Source organism: Vespula vulgaris, chromosome 4 (genome assembly GCF_905475345.1).
Source record: "Vespula vulgaris chromosome 4, iyVesVulg1.1, whole genome shotgun sequence".
NCBI classification, from domain to species: Eukaryota; Metazoa; Arthropoda; class Insecta; order Hymenoptera; family Vespidae; genus Vespula; species Vespula vulgaris.
The window spans coordinates 3849119-3876233 of NC_066589.1; the positions used below are offsets into that span (position 1 = coordinate 3849119).

General features: G+C 32.9%; 1 protein-coding gene across 3 annotated transcripts in view; it reads right to left on the minus strand.

The window, feature by feature from the left end:
- The window catches only part of LOC127063424 (neurotrimin-like), a 120191-nt gene that overhangs the window by 91902 nt on the left and 1174 nt on the right, over positions 1 to 27115 (minus strand). The window lies entirely within an intron of this gene.

A 27115-nucleotide genomic window follows, 5' to 3' on the forward strand; every position in this document is an offset into this window, starting at 1 on the left:
CTTCTTATTTTACCGACCCTCTCTTATTCATAGCTTTGATAATCCAAAGGAGATTATGATCTTCTCTCATACATTCCTCTTCACTAGCAAGAAAATCCTCGTTTAATTTTTTATATTATTAAATAAATCTCTCAATTTTTTACGGAATTTTAATATACACATATTTTAAGTTGTATATTATACAGAAAATTAAAAATAAATGTTTTCTATTATAATTACGCGGATTAATATTACGTTTCGACTCTCAGAAGCGCGACGAAAAATAAGCATACGTGCCGCATATCATCAATATTTATACTGTTGCATGAAGACATTGGGGGAAATAGTTTCTCGATTTTTTGAATGGCAATATATGCAAATTTAAGCACGTTTACGATTATACACAATATGAAAACTCGTACGTACATTTTTATGCACGTATGTATTTATTTGGAAATCACCACAATTTCTATAATATTTTAACCATTTTTTTTCGAGATAAATATATCAATTGAAAAAAGAGCTTCCTTTTAAATTAAAAATATTTAAGCCATAAAGCTGTTAAGGAATATACGCAGTTAAGGTGTATATGAAAAACAGCCTCGAGCGAGTGACTTTATATCAAAGAGCGTATGAACGGAATAGCGAACGGAAATTGACCACTTCCTTTAAAGACTAGTAGCTCCGAGACGAAAAGCTGCGAGAAATATTTCGAACGACGTGCTATTATTTTCGATAGAAAGTATTTTGTTCATAAAGCCTGCGAAATAACTTCCTTTTCCTTTTAAAAAATGAAGATTACCTTGCGACAACTAATTTCACGTTTAATTAAGACCTTTTCTTTCTTCTTCTTAGTCTTTGTATAGTAAGGTTATCGGCGTTGCACGACGTCTTCATTAAGGGTTAAAAGGAAAGTCTATAACGCGAGATCACTTTAACGATCTTATTATTTCTTACTCATCCAATTAGCACAGGGAATAATCTTAAACTATACATTTATAGGATTAATTATGTCGTTCCGTGTTGCCTTTAGTTTCTCTCCGTCCATTGTACGTTACTATCCAATCGCAAGCTTTTTCGACCTGGTCGTCGTTCGGGAAATTACAGTCACTCTCGATAATCCTCGAACCGTAGCTTCCGATAACGATATCGTCTGTTCGCATAAATCCAAGCTGGAGGGTATCTCATAAATTGCAGTGATCGTCATTTCGACGTCCCTGTCGGCTGGGCCACAGGCAAACCGAAATCCGTCGAAAGTAGCTAGCTACGGATATCCAACCGGAACATTTTGCAAATAGCAGCTTAATTATACCAATGTCTGTTACTATGTAAAGCAAATTGGAGAATACGAAGACTGCTAACTCTAACGGAGAGCGAGCAACGATCTCTGCCCGTTTTGTATACACACATTTATGTACATACGCAGACATACACAAACATATAAATCACTATTGATATCTCTTTATTCTCATATTTCATGGATACATTGGTCACACTGTAAACTATGCATCTATATAGTTCTATGCGAATACGCACTAGAATAGACGTTAGGAGGAAGAGTGAGAGTACCTATATGTACGTAATAGCCGAACATTTCGCAAGGGATCGCTACGGTTTCGCTTGCAGCCCAAGATATTCCACGAGCTCGCCGGTAACTATTAACTGCATCTAATTACAAGGGCTGATGCAACGCGGATGCCTAATTAATGGTCATGAAATTTATGCGCAGATGGGCGTGAGTTTAGATCGCTTTGCATAAGACGTACCAGTGATGAATGCTTTTCATATCGTCGATGCTGACCTTACCAGTAGTTTAGACGATCTTAGATATTACTATGTTAAATTTCAACATCTCTTCGAAATAATTTAATCATCCCCTTAACTCTAATTTCTCCTTTCGTAGACGTCAAACGGTCAATCTCGAGAAAATTGAATCGTAAAGGAACATCGATCTTTTTCGTTCAGAAAAATAGAAAAAGAAACCGTCGTGATAGATTAACAGTCTAACAAAATCATTTTATTAATTTGCTTTGTCTTTTGTAACATGCATCCGGTTATAATCTCAAGGCGTTTAATAACGGCGATAGCTCAGCAACGAATTATTCCACATCAGCAACACAAATTATTTTGAAGGATATACACCAGAAACCGTAAGCTATACAACAATATATGCTTGCACGTTTAAAAATCGCGGTACATATTATCAATATTTCAATTTTATCTTCTTGGACTTTCAACGAATCGATCGATAACTCAATTTTTTAAAGTTATATCTAGATGCTTTACAAAAAAGACTAATTAAATTCTGAGTAACGCTTGTGCTTTATAAAAAGATAAATACTTTTAATGACCATGCTTTGATTGTAAAAACCAAAGGTTGCGTGTAACGGACATGAGAATAAAAAGAAAAGAAAAAAATTGCTTGAAAGGGTCTCGCTAATTTTCGTGAAACGAGAAACACGCTACGCTCGAGGCTTGATTTACGATGGCTGACCAATACTCGATTCGTTCGCTAAAAGCAAACGCATCGAACTTGCTCATCCGTGATAAAAGTTTACTGCTCGATTTATCGTGTAAGTAGCGTCGTTTACCCAACTTGTATCGCGTACCGACGAATTTCTCCTATACCAACGACTGCGATCCATCCTCGCTGTTTTATTTGCATTCTGTACAAGCCCCAGCAAAATTTCACCCTGCTGGAACTGGTTCAAACTGCAAAAGGTGCACGAATGTTGAAGTGGAAAGGGTGATTCGAGTTAGAAGTCGATGAGATTCATGTAACACGAATAGTCTATTCTTTCTTTCTCTCTTGTTCTTTTCCTCTTCTTCATTTTTTTTTCTTTTCCTCACAAAACGGAGTAAGAAATAAAACAAAGATAGAAAGAAGCAATCATGTGGTCTTCCGCTTCTTTCTTTTTACTTTAGAGTTAATAGACGTATCGCTTAATACATTCCAATTAATCTCTAACTTTCTCTTTCTCAACTTTTCTAATTCTTGTTCATACTCAGTACATTTCACATTCATGCTCGTGTCGTTAAATTATAGGTATAATATTGTTTAATAAGAAATAAAATCCAATTCATATTTTATTTTTAATATGTCCGATCCATCATCTGTTTGGAAATGAGAAACATTTGGGTTCAAGATAATATAATTTAATGACGAATTCTTAACGACAAAACTGCTTAACTTTTTATATAACTATCATTTATTCGTTATCTATATTAATTGTTCTCTATTTAAAAAAATGTTCTCTGATAAACAAAGAGATACAACAATCGACAAGAAACGATCGTAGATATTTTCCGAGCAAAAGCAAATCGTAACTGAGTTCGTGGGTTCGCAACGATCTCATTGGTAGGGATAGAACGTAGTTGGAAACACGAAGGCATCCGAGATTAGTTTCAGCGACGCTACGATCGCTCGATAAAACCTCGAATTCGAATCGGTCTCGAAAATGTTCCTTTTACAAGCTCTATCCCTTTATTCATTAGCAATGGTACGTGGAATAACTTACGAATCATTTTTTGTGAAAATCATTAGATAATAGTTCTCTTAATTGACATAAGCATTTGCGACAAGTATCAATATGTTTTAAGTTTTTAAAAGAATTTTGCTTGTTCTTGAAATATTAATTTATGCGTTCAACGGTTTCTTATGTTACAGTAAAAATATAAAATACGCAAAATTTTATGTTGCTTTCATTAAATAGACCAATGAAAATTTCATTCTTCAACATATTCGAGGGTTTGATTCATGAATTGAATTTTATCGAAGTAAGTCATCGTCGGCAGTGATGTAAGAATATTGCGGTAATTTACCATTACTGATTGGAACATTCTTCCTTCTTATCGACTATGTCATTACGCGTATATCGTAACTGATAATCACCAAAGTAATAGACGATGGATGATTATTGAATCTCCGATATAATTTGCCTCGTCTTTTGCTCATTATTCTAGATGGGAGTTTCATCCAATTAGATTCTCCGATGATCAATAACTATCCCTTCCAATTAAACGTTTTGATACCTGTTACGGTTGAATCGTAGAAATCGTCGAACATTGATTTCATCAATTCTTTTCATCATTTAATTCTTATCACTGTATCATAAATATGTTCAGTAAAAAAATTGTAATATGAAAGAAACAAAAATGTCAGAGATACTTTACTACACAAAGAAATAGAAAATTCTTTTCCTTTGAAATAAATTCGACTCTACAATTTTATGCTTCACAAAATTCTCTTTTATGAAAGAATAAAATTGGCCTATTTCAAGTAATATATACATCCTATCGCGATATTCTCGCAGATATTCCGTTTTATCGCCAGTGTCGAGTATGAAAATTGAAACAGGTCAACTATGTCAATAAATAGAAAATGCTGACAAAGTGTTAGAGCATCGAACTCATTGTCGACGAGTCATTCTCTTTCTTTTTCTCTTCTCGCCGAGACAGGTTTCCAGTATTTATATAGATGAACACCATCCACGTGTGAAACTCCAACCGCTATAGGATGATTATGCGAACAAGGAAAATAAAAAAAAATATATTTTTATTTTCATTGCTACATTACGCTATTCATCTATTTTTCAAGTAATTCTATAACAATGTGTCAATGCATTTTTTCAAGCAGTATATAAATCAAAGACAAATTTTTTCATTTTACTTATTAAAACGAACATGATTAATAATAGTGACATGAAGAAAACGTATATCTTTATTATACTAAAATAAGAGATTTGATAAAATCTGTTTATGATAAAATATGAAAAGTTTACCAGTTACTAAAAATTCATAATGAATTTAAAAAATATTTTATTATTATACGAGCAATTTAAAATCAAGCATTTTAATAAGAAAAATATTTAATACCAAACATTTTTTACTCTCTTTCGAGAGCCTTTTTTATGAGCAACAATTTTTAATGAATGATTTATATACGGTAATCGCGCGAGATAAATCACTCTGCATAAAAGAAAAATGAAAAAAAAAAGTATAAGATTGTTATAACGGCAAAAAGTTATATACGCGCTTATGTACTCGATAAGCGTGCTCGATAAGTGGATTTCAATCTCCATTTTATGAACAATCGTGACAAAGCGCTTCTCTTCCTAAAGTGAATGTCCTCTTTAAAGGTTCTCGATTGGCAACATTTATTGAACTTTGGGTTAAAGCTCTGCTGTTTTATTAATATAATAGAATGTGGAGCTTCGAACATTACGTGAATAAAATAGAAATATAATATTCTAAAGAAACATTATGCTTGTAGAGCCGCATATGAAAAATAATTAATTTTCCGCCGACATTTTGCTTCTATATGAACGTATAATATTAAATATATTTCTTATTTTGGAAAAACTTTTAAGTAAATTCTGTTATGTAATTAAATTATGTAAAAAAAAAAATCAAAATCAAAGAAAATATTATTAGTCGCAACGTCTTTGTTTTACAATTTTGCTGATATATCGATTCATAAATTACGATATCCTCTCCACCTGTATCGTCATTGAATTTTTTAATAATCCAAACGTGGTTATCGATTAAATCAATACACATTCGTTTCTTCGACATACATATGTATAGCCATGGCTACACTATTGGTTTTCGCGTAATGAATTAATGTAAATTACACATGCCAGACGCGTTTGCGGTTCGCACCCTTCCGTGAAATATTTACCTCGTGTATATAACGAAAATGACAATAAACGATCGTGCATTGGGCTACCAGATGATTCGAAAAGATCGACTGGCAATTGCATCGCGATCTATCGTGTTAAATGAGATTAAACTTTCGCACGATAGATTTATTTAACGCAATCGAGTGACGTTTATTCGCGAATAACGTACCATGCCATTATCACGGTATCATATTATCGTAGCATGAAACATAGTAAAACGTTGTCAAAGGCAAGAAGCTAGTCAAAGGTTTTATGATCCCCGACGGGAATAAAAAAGGGACGCAAGAATAAAGGAAAATACGCTAGTGCAAATAGATGCAAAGAAAAATAGTGCACGTACATTAAGTAAATCAAATAGTAAATCCCTAAAAATGAATTTAATACTTATATAATAATGCATCTGCCAGCATTCTGAGCACTATCGCTAATGAATTTCAGCGAAGATATTGTGTACGGTAGAAAATGTATTATTACAAATAATTACATACAAAGGTAACAATATTGATTACACCACAAGATAACTATTAAATGTAATTAATATTTGACGGATTGAAAGGAATTATTTAAGGAGTTATAATGTTGCTGTTCCTATATTAAGCAGCTATTTTCAGGATGTTATTCGACGTAAGCATCAGGAAGACGCACGTAGTAGCGATAAATAAAGCTTTCGGTGGGAATGCTCATAGGAATGCTGCACTCACTACGGAGATAGAACAATAGACGTAATCTCGATGCGGGTCCCGTTGGATCGGCTAGCGTTATAGCATTTCGAGGACGTACACGACAAGTGCGTTCAAAGTGATCCTCTCGCCGAGCGAATACTTCGACACGGCAGTTGCCAGTCCTAGAGAGTCGTGGATGGAGCATAAGGGAAAGGGGATGAAGGAGAGTATGGGAGTGGCACCGAAGAGAATTTCCCATTTCCCGAAACGACAATCGACGCCGATGGAGAACTCCGTTCGCCTCGCTACGCGTCATTGCGCATATACCCGTCTTTTTCACTCGGAACGCTACTTCTGTTTCTGTTTCTATTGCCATTTTCTTCTAACGTTCTATTCTTTGATATATTGTAACAGTTCATTGAGAAAGTCTATTACCATCTGACAATCATAAAACAATTCATCTAATTATAAATCTCCTTTCAACATGTTGATCGTGTTGGATGAGGAGATAATGACGATCTTATATTTTCTAGTCTTTCTTTATAAGAATACTCGACGATGGCAAGATTTCCCAGAAGATCATTTACTTTTTGCATAACTGGCTTATATCACTACTTGCCTATCAGAATATTTAACATTTTTAATTTGATATTTTCGACTGTTCGAGTTTAAATCTTTATATATTATCTTTGTATAGTTAATCTTAATAAAGATTATTTATTACTCTTACCCGAAGCTTTTCCACGCACTCGGCATACGATAATCGATACAAGATGTACTATTCTTTGCTATCTCTCTTATTTATATATATATTTTAATATTATAATTAAGAGTTTTATTTTATATATCTATTAAGATTCATTAAACTTGATATGAACTGGCTTTTTGTAAAACATATTCTCGCTCTTTTAAGCCTGATTTTTAAAAATACGCGAGCGTTATGCAGCCGGCCTTTATACACAGACACATACTCTATTAAATCTATATTATCTTTTATGACGATACGTTCCAAGAGATAAATTTGATAGAGGACGATAATATTTTCTACCTCGATAATAGCGGCGCTTCTACGTCGGCCTTTTATCTCATCTACTTTCTCCTTTGCACCCTCTGGGGATTGCTTAATTAAAAAAAGAACATTAGATGATTTATACTCATTGTCAGATTAGACGATTTATAATACGATTATATGATCAAATTGACTCATTTATGTTCTACTTTCGAAAGCTTTGATTAGTAATGTCTACAATTTTAATAAAAATACAAGCATCTCTCCTGAGAATTTATTAACAATTCAAATAATTTTTAAACGGTTTATTGATCACAGAATCATTCCCCAACCCTAGTTCATATAAAACGTTCCATCTATATCATTATACATGAATTAAATGTATAAACGAGAAAATAATCCGGGTCAAAGCTATCCTCATCTATCTGTCCATAACACGTAGGTAGAGAAGACGAGTAGATGCGATGAAACCGCAACGGAATTCCCGATACGAGACTGCGACCGATCGCGAGAGGGTGAGGTTATGATAACGCGGACTTGAGTTTTACGACGACCTTTCAATAGCAGAGACATTGTCGATTCAAATTGTGTACCGCGTTTACGAGCTATTTTAACACGGCCTCGTTTCGCATACCTCCGTCATCTCCCTTTTTCACTCTATTTCTCTCTCCCTTTTTCTTTGTTTGTATTTGTAATGCGAGATAAACCATCTACAAGATAGAAAGAAAACGATTCACTTTTAACGACGAGGCAGAACAGCATAGTAATCCTAATCGTAGGATACTTTGATGTTTCTACAGAAAAGATTGCATATTTGTACCATTGAATATAGTTGTGTATTTTTTCTCGTTTACTGTTAGTACGCTTTTGTTTCATGTATCTTTCATTGAATATTTAAGAAAGAAAAAAAGAAAGACAGAGAGAAAGACAGAGAGAAAGAAAAATGAAGAGTTACGAGATGACGTCGAAGAAAACTTGCTGGACTTGAACGAATCTTTCCTACCGTTTGAATTACTTGTGGGAGTTAAAACGGTACGACTGGACGGACAAGGATCGTTGCTTCTGATAATAAGATTTTTTCTTATCTCCTCGAGCTTTCGAGAAACTTACTTTAAAAGATAGATTCCATTTCATCGTTTATCCACGCATAAAGAGGCTTCATAAGCGATGGTCGTAACGTCGAAAACACGTTTAGAATGTACGAATATTCCTGAAAATTGATTATAAATTAATGTTTAATTAACATAATATATTGTGTGTGATCATCAAAGCTCGAAGAATAAAATATTTTCATATATCTATGTGTTTACATGTTTGCGACCGTTTGATCATTGCTTTGGTCAGCCATGCATGATATACAAATAATGTAATCCACGTTTAAATTAAGTACACGCCTGACTAACAAATAATAGCCATATTAATTGGTAGCTCGACTAGTAGAATTCGCGGTGTACGCGCATAACGTTCTAATTAATAACGAAGAGAGAATGCAGGGAATATCGCGGCAGCATCTCTTGCTGTGGACGATAAAACGCGCCGCGCTTCATTTAACATAAGCGCGGAAGGTTTAACGGAGAATTTCCCTGGGCTAGAAGAAGAAAATTAGTTGCCGCTAAGACAATTAGATATACACAAATAAACGGCTAAGCCAGAAAAAATGTCTCGTCCGCATCCTGAATAAAATTAACTACGTCTCCTAGTGGATTGATATTCATTCTCGAAGAAAGAATAACGCTCTGGAATTTTATTAAAACTCGAAACAATTTAAGTCAAAGGATCGCCACGATCTTTTTTGAGATGCATTTTTTTTTTCCTTTTTTCTTTCATTTTAAATAATGCCAGTCCAATCCCAAGACTTTCCAAGTTTATAATCGCGACAAAATCGTAACAGCGTAAGTACTCACCCGAATTTTTATCGAACGTAAGTACACGTAAGTCTTGATATTGTCTGGTTCACATTGGTTTTTGAGGTCCGATCTCGAATGTACGTTTCTCTGATTTGCATCCCTCTTTTAATACCGATTCGAGCGTGGACTTGAACAAGGTCGACATCTGAAACGTCCCATTAAGCATACTTGTATCAATGAAAAATATTTACTTTCGAATCGTAATAAATTATTCAACATTAAAATTATCATTGACCATCGTCTTTTTTATTTGAACTTTGAATGCAAAAATCGAACTTGATCGGTTATACGTAATCTTTTGTAAAGTTTAATAAACGAGAATTTTAGTCAAATCATTTTTATGCCTTGCGTCCTGAAGAACGTTAGAGTGGAATACAATTTTGATTTGAACGATTTTAGAAAGATCCTGGAAGCGAAAGAGCTAAAAACCAAAGAAGGAAATACAGATGAATATCTTGGAGATCGCATTAAAATTATACATTTACCTTCTCCCATTTCGTTGAACAACAAAACTCCTTGGATCCTTTCTCTTTGTATTATTTCAATAAGAATCAACAAATTTTAAGATAGATTCTAACGCAACGCTGAACCACTAACAATACCATTAATTGAAATTTATATGATAAATAAACAAAATTTAATACTAATTTTATCTTCTTAATTCTGTACGTATTGTTTGAATATTAAATTTGATATATTAAGTCCAACTTTTTCTTTTCGAGATACCAATAATCAGAGAGCACTTCATCTAAAAAATGTATTTCTTATTAAATTCTACGAAGAGCTTGGGGTAATATAAAGAAGAAATAGATGTCTCTTCTTGCGATATGAATCTCCAGAGTGAAATAACTTTTCTGGTTAGAATTTCTAACACAACTATAAAAATAAAAAATATCTCACCAATACTATTAGCGACGGTCGTTGAATTAAAGTAATTCCGCATAGTTGTATGAAATTCAACGACATTAAATGTTAGAAAAGATAAAATAATTTAATATACTCCCGGCTAAAAGAACGAATTTGCTTTGAAAAGTTAAATAAAATATCTAGTATGTGAGAATGAATAAATGGCAAGGCATATTATGACAATAAAAAGTTACAAATAGACAATATCAAGTTAAAATATGAGAGCGAACATTCTATTCATAATTACTGTATAGAAGGATACAAAGAAGAGAAGACTCACCTAAATTCATCTGGTACAGTGCACAGTGTAAATTGCAGAAACTATAAATGATAAACCTAGGAGCGTGCATACTATTGTATGTCTAATTGTGAGTTAAGAAGCATTATATAGATATTCATATCCTATTATTTTAAAAAATAGGAATCTAGATGATCGTGAACAATCCTGAGACCCATAATAATGCATTAAAGTACTTGAAGCGTAATTTTTAATAATAAAACGAATGCATTTGTTTGAGGTCACGCCATCGATAGACTTTTCTACATATAATATAATACCAATGTAATTTAATACAACAAAAGACATTCCTTCATAATTTATCGTCGATATATTTGTTTTACATGAAAACATTTAAACAAAGCAACTTATTGATTTTATCGAGTTTTAACAAAACAATTTACTGATTTTACCAAGTTTCTTACAAAGGTTTTATTTCCTTTTTATTGAGGTACTATATTTCTTCTATTTAAATTATTCTTTCATATGGAATCCTACAAATATTTGCAAAGTATTCTTTCATGAAAAATAGCAGAAGAATTTTATATCTCGCTGTCATAAGTCAATCCACTGGAAAATAAATGACAAATTCTCGACTATCACAATTTCTTTGAAAAATGAAATGAACTCATGAAACGTCTCGTCTGGCGTGTTAGCTCGATAAAGCTAAACTTGCTTGCTAGAATACATACACTTTATCATGGTAAAGTCATCGTTGAGATACGCTGATTTTTCGTAGGAAATATTCTCGTAATATCGACCAATATCAATCGATTCCACGGTATTTTTATATCTTTGATCCTCGCTTTGCTCGGAATGAAATACCAATAATATTTTAATAAAGAATAGCTCGAATCGGAAAAAATAAATAATTCTTACCGATATTCTTTTTTAATGAAAACCAATCAATACCGTTTAATATTTTATTTACTATCAAAATGTGTCTCTATTTTATTACATTTTTTAATAGATATGTTAAAAATTCAACGAGAAAAATTATATTCAAAAGATTTGTATTGAAGTACATATTAAGCTTTTGTCAAAAGCTCTTCTTGTTACTAGAGTTCCAAGCTTTAATGTAAAAGACTCGCAACAAATTTTAATTCTATCCAAAAAAAAACAGGTAACAATGATACATTGGTGTACAGCTTGGGGGTTCTAGTTAAAACTTTTGCCACTGCATGGTCAGATATCTTTTATTTTAAATCTTTATTCTTTCTCAAAATGAAACACCATGACGTTGATTCGTCGATTACATATTTGCTTTCTTTTAAATAACGGCAATAAACTAATAGATTCTTAATTGTCTCCATGAAATTATAACATTCGTAATTCTTAAAAAAACTTGATAACATTTTAGAATACGTTTTTATATTTCAAACTATCTATATTTCAGAACTATTTGGAATAACATAAACATTTCTGCTAAATTTAAGACTTTGGTTTTCCTAGAAACGATCTCAAATCAATTTGGCTCTAAAATAGATGTCTCACAATAAGAATGAAGTATAGATCAGCTAAACACGTTCAGGACATTGACGTAACCGTTTGAAAGGAAATTGAAAGTAAAAATAATAAATCCTTTTCATCAAAAATTCACATAGAACAATTATAAAATTAAAATATGTAAGCCGATCATTCTTAGAATTGTTCCATCCTCTCATAATTAGATCTGTCGAAGTACAATAACGTTATCGATCGCTGGCGATTTCTCGAGAAATTCGATTTGCGGATGGGCTGGCCACCATGGAGTACCATGTTATTGAACTAATTGCTTTAGGATCACCGTGTAGCAGGTGGTGCACATGTTATGCATGTTCCGAAATTTACGATGTCCAATTATCTAAAACACTGTTGCGCCCTACTACCAGCCACTTGATTGAATGCATGTGATAGAAATTGCAGTTAGCGTTGATGCCAGCAGTGAATATAGCGCGTTTCGTAAACAACTTTCCGTCGCAGTCCGCCAGCTTCCACTCTCGAAATTGCACTCGCGAGGGAGTCGTACGTCATTGATCGCGAGTACCTTGCAATTTTATAAACTCTGTAACTTATCGTAACTTCGACTTACAGTTTCCGTTTATTCGTCTATTGCTTATATCCGTTGTCAAAATGTTTTTTAACATTGTTTTAAACTCGTGTTATAACATTGAATGTGAAATAGTATTCATAAAAAAAAAGTAATAAGAATAAAATTTTTAATTAAATTTTATTTTAAGGATGATAATAATACTTCACGAAGTCATTAAATTCTAATATACAATACAATCCTAAATTTGATCACAACTCAAGTTATAGAATGACGTTTAATAGTCACCGAATAACTGATAATAACATTTATAACTTTCGTACTTTCAACGTTTCATAAATGTTGCCCTTGCAACTATATGAATTTTATCTCTAATCATTAACTAAATATCTCTGTATCACTAGTCAGTAATATTTAATAGCATAACGAATTATTATCTTTAACGAGATTATCGAGAAACTTCATTAAAATTGTCGGTATCACTTTTATCTGCTTATGCAAATACAGTATAAATAGAAAGTAACCGCTCGTTTCATCGATTATATGTTACTCTGTGGATTTTATTTCTTATTCTTATTCTATAATCTGTGGATTGCTAGTGAAATATCCTGCGATGAACGAAAAAAGAGTCAATAAAGAAAGTAAATCAAATGAGTTCGTTTACCGAATGGAAGATTACAAAATAATGAAGAGAGCCAGACGTTCTAACTCTTCTATTACAATGAATGTCGATTGCGTGCTCTCTCTCAGTATTCTCTGCTTTCCATCGAAAATGATCCCCATGAATCGTCGGAGTTTCTGTGAAACTTTTTCCTTCGATATTCATTTTCCTCAATCTTCTATCTACTTTCCGATTGTAATAATATTAAAATGCATTTTTAATCTATTTAATTACAACAATAGAAATTGAAGTCTTGTCACGTAGAAGATACTTCTTTATTTTTCAGGAAAGCCACATAGATCGCAATATAATAATTAAAAAATATATAGATTTCACTAAATTTTTGGCCAAAAATAAAATGAAAAGAGAAATTCTAAGAAAATTTTTATAAAACGGACTTTTCATGTTTTTATCATATTAAGCAAGTAATTAAAGTATAATAGTAAAATATCTTATAAAACTATTTTTATTTTTAAGAGCCTAACTCTTTTTCTGTATTACTAACGTATTTTTTTTATATTTATAACTAAATGTATATTTAAAGAATAGTATTAGTTCGACCAAAACGTTTAACGCTTTAGCCTAAATGTCCACATTTAATAATATGTATAAAAAGTATTATTTACCTTGTAAGTAATACTTACAAGATAAATCATTGTTGTAATATACATAAGTATATATTAAATTTTCTCCAGATTACAGATGAATAATTAAGGTTCTTGAAACCCGTTTACTCGATAAACTTGTATGATATACCTACGTGTATTACTAAATCTCAATATTCAAAAGACGAGATTGGGATTGATGTAGAACATCATATCGAAGTACTTATGTATTTCTTTAGAATCAGACGAATAATAATATCCGTACAATATACTCATATACCTATTGAATCGTGAAACGAACATACGGCTTGTTTTATATACTACATATATATATTAAAAAAAAAAATGTAAAAAAAATCTATAAATCAATTCTAATAGCTATCACAATATGCTATGAAATATCAAAAAAAATGCAAAAAAGATACTTTCTGGATGAAAAAAGAATCAAATTTAATTATTTATATGCATCATTTCCTCACAAATGTAGCACGATTTTGGTTTACCAGGGAGAACCGGTAATGAGCACTTACGAAAATTAGTGTACCCTCATTTCTGCAAACGCTCTTTTGCGAAAGGATAAAGGAAAGGAGAAGTCCTTAACAGCGCCCTATCCTTTGATCAGCGTTAAAATCTGCTCCGTGTCGTATCTCGTACTTTCGGTTGCATTCGAGGAGATAAGAAGCGAAGGACTTTGTCGCGCCAACTGGAAAAAGGGATTCACTCAGAGTAGGTATATACTCGCACAACGAATGTGTATTCTTGACTTTAGAGGACAAGCGCGAAACCCCTCTGGGAGTTGACCTTTCGTTCTTACCTAGAATCAAGTCTGATTCCATCCGAAAATATGCATTGCGACGAGGCCTTCACCCGCAATATTTGTTTTTCAAGAAATTGTCCGACTTTAATTCTCCGAAGAATCTCAGAATCTAACTATTTTTAAGAGGCTTATTTAAATAACGAGTATAATCCCTTACTCTGTTCTCTCTCTCTTTCTCTCTTTCTCCCTTTCCTTCGATTAAAATATTAAAAAAAAAAATCAGATTTAAAAAGCAGTTAGATCGTTGTAATTATTACAATGTTCTATTTGTAGACACGACAAAAGGGACTTCCTCACCACCACAAAAAACGTTGGCTCGTTATAACTTTTGATGAAAATTGAAATTTTTCAATTCTGCTTGAAGTTTTCCCAAGAACCATAACGTAATGTCATGATTAAATGCATGTATCTTTCTTTTCATGTGTAAAATCTTTTCGACTATACTAACTTGATTGAACAGAATGTAATATAGTTTTATACATAATTTTGTACTATTGCGGAAACTATTGCCTAAAATTACATATTTATCGCTTAAAAATTTTGGAAATGACATTTATTTAATTAAAAATACTTATAAAGTAAAAATAAACAAATATTGGCTGAACCAATATTATGGAAATTTTGTAAAATATGAATATGTTTATTGTACGTTTTAAACAAGACAGATTATTTTCAAACTGACGTCTGTTTTATTATAAACATTTTAATATTAAAATATAAAATAGAGTATTTACATAAAAACGAAACGAATGCAAAGAGGAAATAAAAATAATGTTATCATGAATGAATATCACCATGATAACAGAACTACATAGATCACGTTTATTGCGAAAAAGTGAAGCAGGCATCCAAGTATCGGATTGAAGGGCTAATTGTGCTCAAAAAATAATTATAATTTATAGTATAGTTGTTAGTTTTATAGTATAGTTTTCTTAATTATTTATTCAAATAACTTATCTAATTAAGAAAAAGAAATATTAAAAGCTTAAAATATTGATAGTACTAACACAGGTAAATGAAATGAGAGTCAGTGATGCAATTACATAGAAACAGAAACACCTAAAAGAAATCTACTTGCTATCCAGTATTAATTCAGTAACAAGAATCAAAAAGAACGTAGTCATAAGAACTGAAAAGAAACCTGTCACTCTTCTTCCGCTCATGTTACAATGAGCTGACAGTTATTGGACAACGAAGGCGAGTAAAGAAATTCGCAGAGTTACAATAAATGGATGAAGATATCATTAAATAATAAGAAACGAGCTTCATGCTTACTTGGACACGGTGACCTCGCCAGCAGTTCGAGATCAATTCGAATTTCCAAACTATTCCACATCGTCGAAGCTTCTACAGCCACACGCACGCTACTTGATAAGAAGCTTCGAAGTGGAAAAGGAAAAAGACATCGAAGGAGAGAAAATAAAGAAGTTAGAGGCTATTGGCTAGGGGACGCCAAGCTAGTTCGATCTTCTCATTGTATTTCTTGGCCAAGCGTGACGCCATCATAGCGATCGGCTTAAGGAAGAAACATTCTTTCTCTCTTTTTCTTCTCTGTCTTTCTCTCAACCTCTTTCTCTCATCCTCGCTCTCTTTCCCTCTCTCTTTCTTTCCCTCTCTCTCTTTCCTTTCTCCACTAGACATATTTTCCACGATAAGAAAAGTAAAAGCATCTGACTCTAATCGTTCGTAAGAAAACGGAAACACGAAGAAGGACGAATAAAACGGCACGCTCGATCAAACAAAAAAGAACTTTCCGTATCGTCGTCCAGACTCTACAAAGGAGTGAGCAAGCGAAAGAGATAGAAAAAGGATGCTGTGCGATTATTCGAGATTTCTTTCTCTCTTTTTTTCTTCGAAGACTTTGTCGAGAAATATAAACAAAGAAAGGAGCAATCCTTCTCACTGGATACATTTTTATTCGATACTGTTTCGCGCGATATTACGAACATAAAGTATTGAAAAGTGCTTACTTATGAGGTACGTGTATCTTTCTATTGTAATAAAAAAGAATGAGAAAAAGGAAGAGAACGAATTTAAAAGAGAAAAATAAAGAAAGGAAGAATGAATGAGTTATCCGAAAGAATCGTGTACAAATTTATTTGACTAGAGTACATAGCATGCAGGTATAAAAGAGCTGGAGGTATGACTTTAAGGGAGACATTTAATTAATAATTATAAAAAGAGTCTCATCCAACAATGTCGTAACTGTGTAGAGACGGATATTTTAAGTCAAAGAAAAACGAACTGAAGAATTCCGTTCTCTTTCTGTTACAGATATTTCTTTCTACATTCTATGCATATTTCCAACGTACAAATCTTTCGTCTTCCATAAAGTCAAAGGAAAATACCTCGTTATCGCTCGCAAGCTCACCTACTCTATTCTCTGTTCTGCTCTTTTTCCTTTATTTTTACTTTTAAAGAGGCATATATATATATATATATGTATAATTACATTATATAAGTAATATATATATTATATATTATAATGTATATACAAATACTTATAAATATATAACATATACTTATAAAGATGTAACGAAGATCGGTGATTGCTAATCGGACTTTTGAATATTGTAATTAGCATTATCCTTTTAAGATGCATGCAGTAATCAACTCTTTTGGGTAAATTTATGATAAAGCTAATCGTTCAATCAGAGAAACGAATTATACAAAGTAAAATTCTAGTATTTGAAATAGGCAAATTCTAAACTAAGGCTAATTAATCGGATAAAAGATAAAATTTTCTAAGTAATATTAATCGCAATAAATTAGAAGAGACTGCTAAATAAAACTGCATAGACTATTCATGTGGAAAACTATTAAATAATGTATTTTATTTTTCGAGGATTGACATCATTGATTTAATTTCATCGAATATTCAATCTTTATTCGGAATAAAATAAAATAGCCATTGATGAGATTTTATTTTATAATTCGGTTTTCAAGATAAATTAGATAATAAATTAATGTATCTAAAAATTGAATAAGCTATTTAAAATAAGAACTCTAGAAAATTATACAAGTTAATTTGATTTAATTTCCGCAAAAGGTATGGAAAAAGTATCGGCAGAGATAAAATGATAAATTGAAGGAAAACAGTAAATAATTTTCAAGGTATTTAATGAATTCTTTTAGAAATCTATCTTAATTAATCCGTCATTGTCGAATTCATCGGGATACTCGTCGAACGAATTCGTCTACCTTCGATTAAATTACTTTACAGGAACTAATCATTTTCACGTTCACGCGTACCGAGCGAATGAAATTACACGTTCACAAAACGTTCGGTAGGGTTGGAGAGGACTCCGAATTAGAGAATCTCACCATCCCTTTGTTTAAAGCAACATAGATTGAAAAGATCGCAAACGCGTATCTCGAAAACGTGCGTCGGCCATCTTTTTCAATAAAGCTCACGAGAGGCCCAATTTTAACGGAGTCAGAGCGAAAACGATTCGACGTCATCGAGCTTTGCATGTCCAGTACGAAGCATGCTTTTCTATACGAATCCCTTTTCACTATTCGCGCGAGCGATTTCCACTCGGTTATATCCTGCGAACGTATTTTCGTCCTATCGATTCGCAAGCTTGTTAGCTCGAGCGACGAACGTTACAACGGTTGTTCGAAAAGTACTACGAGCACCGTGATCATAAAGTGGAAGTCGTTAGAATACTTCAACGTGTTGTTTCAAACAATTGTTACGAGTTTGTTTCGAGATGCCAGCCGATGGTACTCGAATCACGCGAGGTTCGCTTGCAGTTTTTATTTCACACTTTAAAAAACTCTTCTCCCCTGACCGACCTGATTCAACTTGAAAAAGTATTCGCTCTCTTCGTTTCCGTTTCTGTAGCTATTCGTTATTGTTGTTCTTGGTGCTTTTGTTGTGTTCGTTTTTTATATCCATTTTATATATGATAAAAATTGAAAGTTTTCGGTAAATCAAAGAGAGAAACTCTGTAAAACGAGAAGACTTTTCGAAGAAGCACGTCAAATCGTCGTAATGTTGGAAAAGTAACGCGTCATTGTAGCTCGAAGGCATTGACAGTTTAGATTTTCGTAAGTGCCTTTGGTACTTGTCCTTGATGTTTTTCCGCTACATTCTTCTGTAATTTCTTTTTACTCGTGTTTACTTCCTCGAGCTCTTCTCGCGCCTTTTCGCTTGCTTCTCCACGCTGAAATCGTTTCTTTTTCTTCGCTTCTCGCTCTGCCCTTCCTTCTCTTCTCCTCTCTTCTCTTCTCTTCTCTTCTCTTCTCTTCTCTTCTCTTCTCTTCTCTTCTTTTCTCTTCTCTTCTCTTCTCTTACTATCATTCTCGTGAAACGTTCGATACGATCCATCTGAGTTTTCCTCTTTGAAACTTCTTCAGACGTTTTCAGCCTTCCAACCTCCACCCACTTCAACTTCTTGACTGCTTCGATCTTCCTTCTTTTTTAGATGTTCCAAGCTCGACGATGTCACTGGATGACCGAGCGTACTCCTTTCTGAAATTCGTACCTTTTGCATTACGTCGAAAGAGAAGTTAAACGACTCGGCTCTCTTTCTATCTTTGAATCGTTTTACGAGCAAAGTAATTCATTCGCTGACAATCCGTTACATTACTCGTGACCCGAATTACTATTTCAAAGAAAAAATGACTTCTCGCGAAGTTTCTTCTTCTAAATTGTAATTGGAAAACATCTTTCCTTCGAAAGACCATTCGTGAGTTATAGGGTCCACAAAAAATCCATATAAATCGAATGATAACAAAAACGTCTCCGAATTTTATTTCATTCACAATTTTTCAGTATCCAAAGTACTTAATATTCTTGATGCGATGTTATTATAGACGAAGACCATAAGCATAAAGAGCATAAAATACACTCGATGATATCTTTTTATAAATTCCATCAACCTTTGTGGTTTTAATCGATGTAAAATAATTATACACATCAAATTGTATAATTCATAAAATACATATGAAACGCAGCATTGTTGAAAAATTCACCCTTCGTTCAACTAATGAAATATCGTATCTTCTCTCTTTGAAATATTCGATCGTTTCCTGAAAAATCCTCTTGTTATTATGAGAAGAAAATAAGATAGAAGGAGAAGAATGAGAAACATACGTTTATGCATTTATGAAGGTACAATACTCCTGAAGCAGCGCATCTCCAATTGTCGCATGCTAATTAAATGGATTTCATAGAACAGGATGAACGAAAGCTCTCGCGTTCTCGAACGTTACTAGCAAATCGCGTGCGCGCAAATATTCTACATGTATTTGTGTGTTGCACAATCCTACTCGGGCTTAACAACCGACTCTAAAGCTGACCCGTCAACCGACACGGATACGTCGGACATGCATCGTTATACCTGTTGCAAAGTTTCCAATGGATAGCAGTTTGATGCACAGGACGACTACTTTGGCTCAGCTTCGCTTAATGGACGCTCTAAATTAAACTCCCATTTCGCATTATAAACCTACCGCCTCGGTAGTTCATATAACGTAAAACATTCCGAAAGAAACTTTGAAATCTCAACGTTACTTTCTTTTATCGGATACGTCCGACTGATTTTCTATTAAAATAGTACGACATATAGGTATATCTGTACTTAACTTAAATATTAAATCTATCTTATCACCAATAATGCATGAACCTAAATGTGTGTGCGTGTATCCGATAAGAAGATAAGAACAAGTATTTATCTCATTTAATTCAATTATCATGTATATAGTTGTAACATGTTCGCGAGAGAAGGTGAATATGTATATTGATTTTATATCGAGATGCCGCATGCAACTTGATTTAATGAATCTACGATACAAATTTAATTATGTGATTTAATTAAATATTATGAAGTACTTTGAAATTTTCACATCATATTTCAATTCAATCATTAATGGAAATTATGAATATTATTGTGAAACTTGTAACGATAGACAATAGCTCGACACAACATGACTTTTATTCTTTTCTTAATTCCACAATTCGTAATAACACGCCGTCTTCCCTACTTTGATTGATATCTTCGTTATAATGAACCAACGTATGCCACTGTAATAGGATACTGAAAACTTAATTCTAATCTAACTCCCCCTTCTCTCTCTCTCTCTCTCTCTCTCTCTCTCTCTCTCTCTCTCTCTCTCTCTCTTTTATGACACTATTAATTACTTCATATGGTCCTAGTGTAAATGCCACACACACAAAACTGTATTACCGAATTAAATACTTCGAAGTAACAAAAAATAAAAAATTCTGTGATTTCTTGTTTTACAATTATTCAAATCACACTTATTTAAAAAATGTTATTGTTATTACAAAATAAAATAATCTAAATTTAGATTAAAATGAATCAGATCATCTGAAAGAATGCGAGATGAATTTAATGTTAAAAACTTGCGGAACATTAAATATTCACAGAAATTTACTTAAGACTGTTATGAAAAGATATTTGAAAGTTTGTGTATGTAATAAAGGAAGATACAAATTCCTTTAATAATAAATTTGCATGTACGTAATTGCAATGATAGATTATTACTTGATCTAACAAGTTCAGCGCATTACACGAATATTCTGAAAACCTTTTAATATACGACGATAGTACGAAACGACGATGTTTGGTAAATCTGACATTTCATGTTGCATGCTGATACATGTCATATACCTGTACTATATCTTCTCTGAGTTCTAAGCAAATTCTCTAAGTATATAACGTGCCAATGTAGATATGTATTTACTTGTTTACGTATTCCTGTTGTGTAGAGGCTAAATCGAAGAGAACTAAATTATGAAAGTTACCTGTTAACCAACGAAGAAGAGATCAACAAGCAGCAATAGTAATCACGTTTGACATCATCATGGTATATCTTCTTTCGAAAATCGTAACTCTGTCATTCTTCTTAATCCATGAGCCACTTCAATCCATTTCCTTTCTTGGGAACAAACCCTCCGAATTATTACCATTATCGTCCACTGTTCTCGTTCCTTCTCTTCTAATTTTCTCTTCTGTCTTCTGTTCTCGATTTTTCATCTCTCCCCTTTTGCTTTCTTTCGTATTTTACACGAAAGCTCGGAACGCGACGAAGCACGAATGCACAATGGACAACGAACTTTTGAAAATTAAAGGCATTTATATACAAAGGAATTTATATAACTCGGTTTGTTCCGGCATGTTACGTATGTTGAAATAAATACGAGGAAGAAAGTTAGCTGAACTTACGCGCTTTGTCGCGGAAAAGAGGAGTCATCCGTATTTTTTTTCGTTGGGATGGAAAAGAGATAAAGAAAAAAGAAGAGGTCAGTCAGTTTAAATTATTAATCGTAACCTCCGTAACTAAAAAGGCTCGGTTTATTGTGTAGAAGTCATGAATATCAGTTAAGTCAGTAGCCAGAATAGATTCAGTCTAGAATGTTCCTTCGGTGCGACAATCGTTCCACGTTAGCATAGCGGAACACGCGGTATTTGCATTTGACAGCAAACCGAGGAGCCGGTGGTAGACGTGTTCGGGCTTAATCTGGGTCCAACTAAGAGGATTATCGTGAAAATGTTTCATTTGTGATTTCGCTCGTCGTTTCGCTAGTATCTCTATGCACGACCTCGTCAATGACAAAAATGATCTTTCATCACGAAAATAATTCCTCTTCGAAAGGAACTATTTTTATTTATTTTCGAGTTACGAAATTGAACATATAATTATCTATCTATAATATATATTTACATAATTGCAACTAGTAAATCTTTTTTTTTTAATCATTTTCTTGATTCGTATCATTTTTTCTTCGAACTTGCAATAACATAGTAGAATAATCAACTACCAATATTCTGTAAAGTCACTCGAAAAGTTATAACGTCATTTGGTCGGTACATATCTATTCGTATATCTAATATGTACCTACCTACGTTTCTGAGACCAGAGAGAACCGTAGATTTTAATCATGCTCCGGCGCTATGTCCTTTGATGCATATGTTGTTAAAATTTCTAATTGCAATCTATAAGATTAGCTACATTTGTAATCCTTTGAAATTTCAGTCGATTTCCTTACGTAGTTCTTATAAATCAGTTTAAATTATTTATTGATTTTCTATAATTATTAATGCTATTGAATATTACGCCCGAAGATAGACGTAGTTCTGTAGTTCATTAATGACGTAGTTCGTTAATGTTGCTCGCTTTACTACATGCATCTATATACAAGTGTACGTGCCTATCGCAGGAACAAAATTTCTTACCGATAGATGTAACTCATAACTAAATTATCAAAGTATGAAGCATTGACTATCTTCCAGCACTATACTAAATAGTCACATAAATAATTATAAAAGTGTACGTTATTTTTCTTGATACATTAACTTATTCCATAATTATAATTTAATTATCAAGAATAAGTAAAAATACGAGTTTAATATTTCTTATAGGTTCATTAACTTGAAAAGTTTTATAAAAATCGAGAAAAAATCATTTTGAGTCTGTTTCTTGTTAGCGTTGAATCACAGGTATATCAAATCAATAGTCTTCTCTTTCTACGAGTTGAGCGTATTCGTTTTTTATATGCGGTGATCGTAGGTAGAAATGAATACCAACCACAGCAAAACATCGTTAACAACAAGCTCTGTCAGCATAGTGACGAAATAAATGTTAAATAAAATTATTCAATCTGATTTTTACACATCCCAGACTGTTGACGAGAAAAAGAGAGAGAGATAGATAGATAGATAGATAGAGAGAAAGAGAGAGAGAGAGAGAGAGAGAGAAAGAGGATGCAAGAGGAACCGTAACAAATATTCTCTCGTACCAAATCTGCATACTAAATATTCGTTACAATTTCATATTCGGTATGCGCACCCATATACCGATTGCGCGTACCAATTTTTTTTCGACAATTTCGCTCTTGCTAGCATTTATTCTGGTGCGGAATATAATCGCGTACGTTCTTCGACTTCGGCACGTACGGGCTGAAAATGGTTCACAGAATGCTACGTTCTTCTTCTCATTGAATTTCTCACTTTTTTCTTTCTAATATGAAGTTTCTCTCGAAACGAGAACAAAATGTGAAATCATTTCTTCTTCCTAATTTGAAGATTATAATTATGAATCGAAAAGTTCATTAATACTTCATCGCAATTTATGATAAGCCAAGTAATGAAACTCACACTATATTAACAAATCCGATAATTAACGTAATCGTATAATATTTTACGATGTTCGAACTATTCCAATTGTTATTGAATAGCGAGCAGAATGAAATTTTTTTCAATAAGAAAGTGTAGCCTTTCATTTAATTATTACATTTATCTTTCGAATCAATACGTATTCCTATATTTATATGATTAAAATTAACCTTTCAGATGCCATAAACGTGTTAACAAGCACTGTTTTGCCAAGAGCGTATTGCCGCCTATATACAGAAAATGCATTTATATGCTCTACTTTGAACTTGAAAAGCGATAAGTATAAAGTAGCTCTTTGTGTAAAACCAGATTTGAAAACATACCGTATAAAAGAAAATAAATTACTGCTTTCATATCATGTTTAAAAAAAAATAACTACATTCATTTTCAATTATTATAAAAATTTGTACCCAACGTGTATCACCACAATAATATACAGTATCTAAAGGGTTAATTATTTTTTAATCGCATTTGACTATTATCACACGAATACAAAGCGATTTCACTTTACACGAATAACTATCGAGCATTAAATACTTTCGTGTTAAATTTAAAATTTAATTAGAAGTATATAAATTTCGAAACATGTAGTATTAATATATATCATTTCGTACAGTGTGCTTGAAAACAGAGTATAAGCCTTTAATTATATTATCAAATCGATAACAATAAAATTATTTACTTCGTAGTTAGATATTCGCGCATGATTATTAGTAAGGATACAATTGCATTTACAAAAACATGCAAAATTAATTCACCTGTCAATCTTATTCAATACTATACCACGATCGTTGAGTAATGAAGAAATCACTTTTATTAACTAATATTTGTTTATTCGAATGTTCTATAATAGAAGCAGCTAATTAATTCTAATATCTGCATTCGATAATTAACAGTGAAATGTTTATAAATATGCAAATAATTATAAATCATATAATTTAATCCACGATAATAGTAAATGCTTAATTATCGAAATTAAATATCGATTTTTATTAAGCTTTTTAATCTTACGATTTTTATATAATGTACCTTATACATTTCTCTTGAACATTTTACAACTTCGTAGATACACAGGAAACATAAACATGACTTTCCATCACGAAAATATTTCCATCTAACTAACAATAACTGTGAGGCGTTATGGAAAGATAAAAATTGTCAGGTGCGTTTTCTCGGAGAGTTATTAAATTTAAGTAACTTCGAGTGTAAGGTTGTGAAGAGGAAAAAAGAGATAGAGGAAAAAAGAAAAAGTGAAAGAGACCGGCACGGAAAGGAAGAACGCGTAGCAGCAAGTCCTGTCGATTTATCTTCCGACAGAGAAGGGTATGCTCTCCGAAGTAAATGTCGGTTGTAAATCAGGCTGCATTTTCTTCGACCACGTGCAACAAAAGCATGTGCGTGATGTATGCAGAGGTTGGCAGTAAACTGAACTCTGGAAAATCGACTGCTTTCCACGACTTAAAGAGATTACCAGATTCGACGAAACGAATTCTCCCTCCTCATTGCTCACTTTGACAATTTTGATCAACTAATTAAATTTTCATGTCATTTTGAGAAAACGTACGCAATAGTCGATCTATTGACAACGTAGATATTCGCTTGCACATTATTATGAAAGGACATAGTAATCATATCGATAATATTCCATAATTATTCACAGAATATTATAACAGGTATTCACTGTATTTCGATTTTGAGCGTGAATTGCCAAATAAAGAAGGTACGCGATAATTAAATTTTCTACTTTCATGATAATTAAACTTTCGATTTCACTCGTTCACTCGAAATGATATTCAACCAAAGCTGTTAGATCCAGTCTACGAGGCATCACCACCGACAGCCTCTCTCCTATTCGCATTATTTATAATCTCGAGAGATAGAAGGCGTGATCCTAAATTAAATTCGCAAGAGCGGTGGCTGGATTTAGAGTTAATTTAACTTTTACTTACTTGACTTTTATACAGAGGAATAATATATTTATGAAAGGCCATCGAGGGTTCGAGGGTGGGAATCAGCTTCACCTCGGGGATGGATCGTTTAACGGAAGAACTTGTTAAGCATAGACGGAAGATTACGCCGCATTAAAGAAATTACTCTATCAATTTTTTTCTCCCTCAGGCCTTTGAGCTACGTTCTCTCTCTCTCTCTTTCTCTCTTCCACTACCGCTTTCAACTAGTGTGTAATTTTTACGACGACCAGAATAAAGTATAACGTCTAAAAGTTAGAATATATTCTATCGTATATGAACTATACACTTGCAATCTCACGTTTAATCGCTTCTATCTAAATCAATAGTCACTAATTAGTCGATTAGATTGCAAACCCGCATGAGTTTATTATTTAATGACCGCTGTAGTGCAATATACGTACATGGTTTGCGTTGTATTCTGTTCGGATTGTGTCGTTCTACTCGAAGTGCAAGCACAACACGATCGATAACATTAACCGCAATTCATCGTCTATCGTTATTCGCCATCAAGTAGTTTCTCACATTCAAATAAAATTTTTTCATTAAAAATCATAAAAAATCCAACATGAAAAAATTATTTCAAACTCATTCATAGAGGAGTTAAAAGATAATTTTATGTATATATAGATATATGAAAACTTCTCTTGTATTTACCAACAAAAAAGTTTATAATGTCCATTTCGGTTCTCACTACGCGGGAAGATATTGTTTTCTCGAATCACTAGCCGAGGACAATCTGTTTCAGAGTTAGATTACATTCCAGCCACGAGATTCACTGATTTCCATTCGCTTATACATACATAGGAACAAGTACTTCGAGTTTGGTTGTACAGACATCGGCGCGTATTCGAATAATCACTACTAGAAGTAGTCTTTTACAGTCGCTTTCTCTCTCTCTCTCTCTCTCCCTCTCTCTATTTCTCTCGCGCTATAAGCCGTTTTGGTATTACACCTGCGGTGGCACGATAAAGAACACGATCACCGTAATACCAGTAAAAGCTACACACTCAACTCACGTGAACCATGATAATCGAATGCAAAGCGACCATTCCCGTAATCTTGGGAAAGAGATCTCAACGTTTTACGGACAATGCATTGCATCGCATTGCTTTAGTCTTTTGATCAGGATCGTTTCATATCATGAATCTTTGATGCGAACTTCCTAACTTCGCATGCCTTCTACGTACTTTTCGTTTAATCGAAAAATTCAGGATTTCTTTATTCCGTTTCACGATAATCCTTATTATTTCAATAATTTTGTTAGTCGATGAAATAAAATGAATGTTATTACTTTATTTCCTTACTTATTAGCGATGATATGACGATTAATAAATTACTCATAGAGAACAATATTAAATACATCGTTAGTTTTTGAAAAGAAAAAAATAATCTACTTGAAAATTACGTTTTATGCTCTTTGACGAATGGATCTGTTTACGAGCTTATCCTTTGAATGAACACGCACT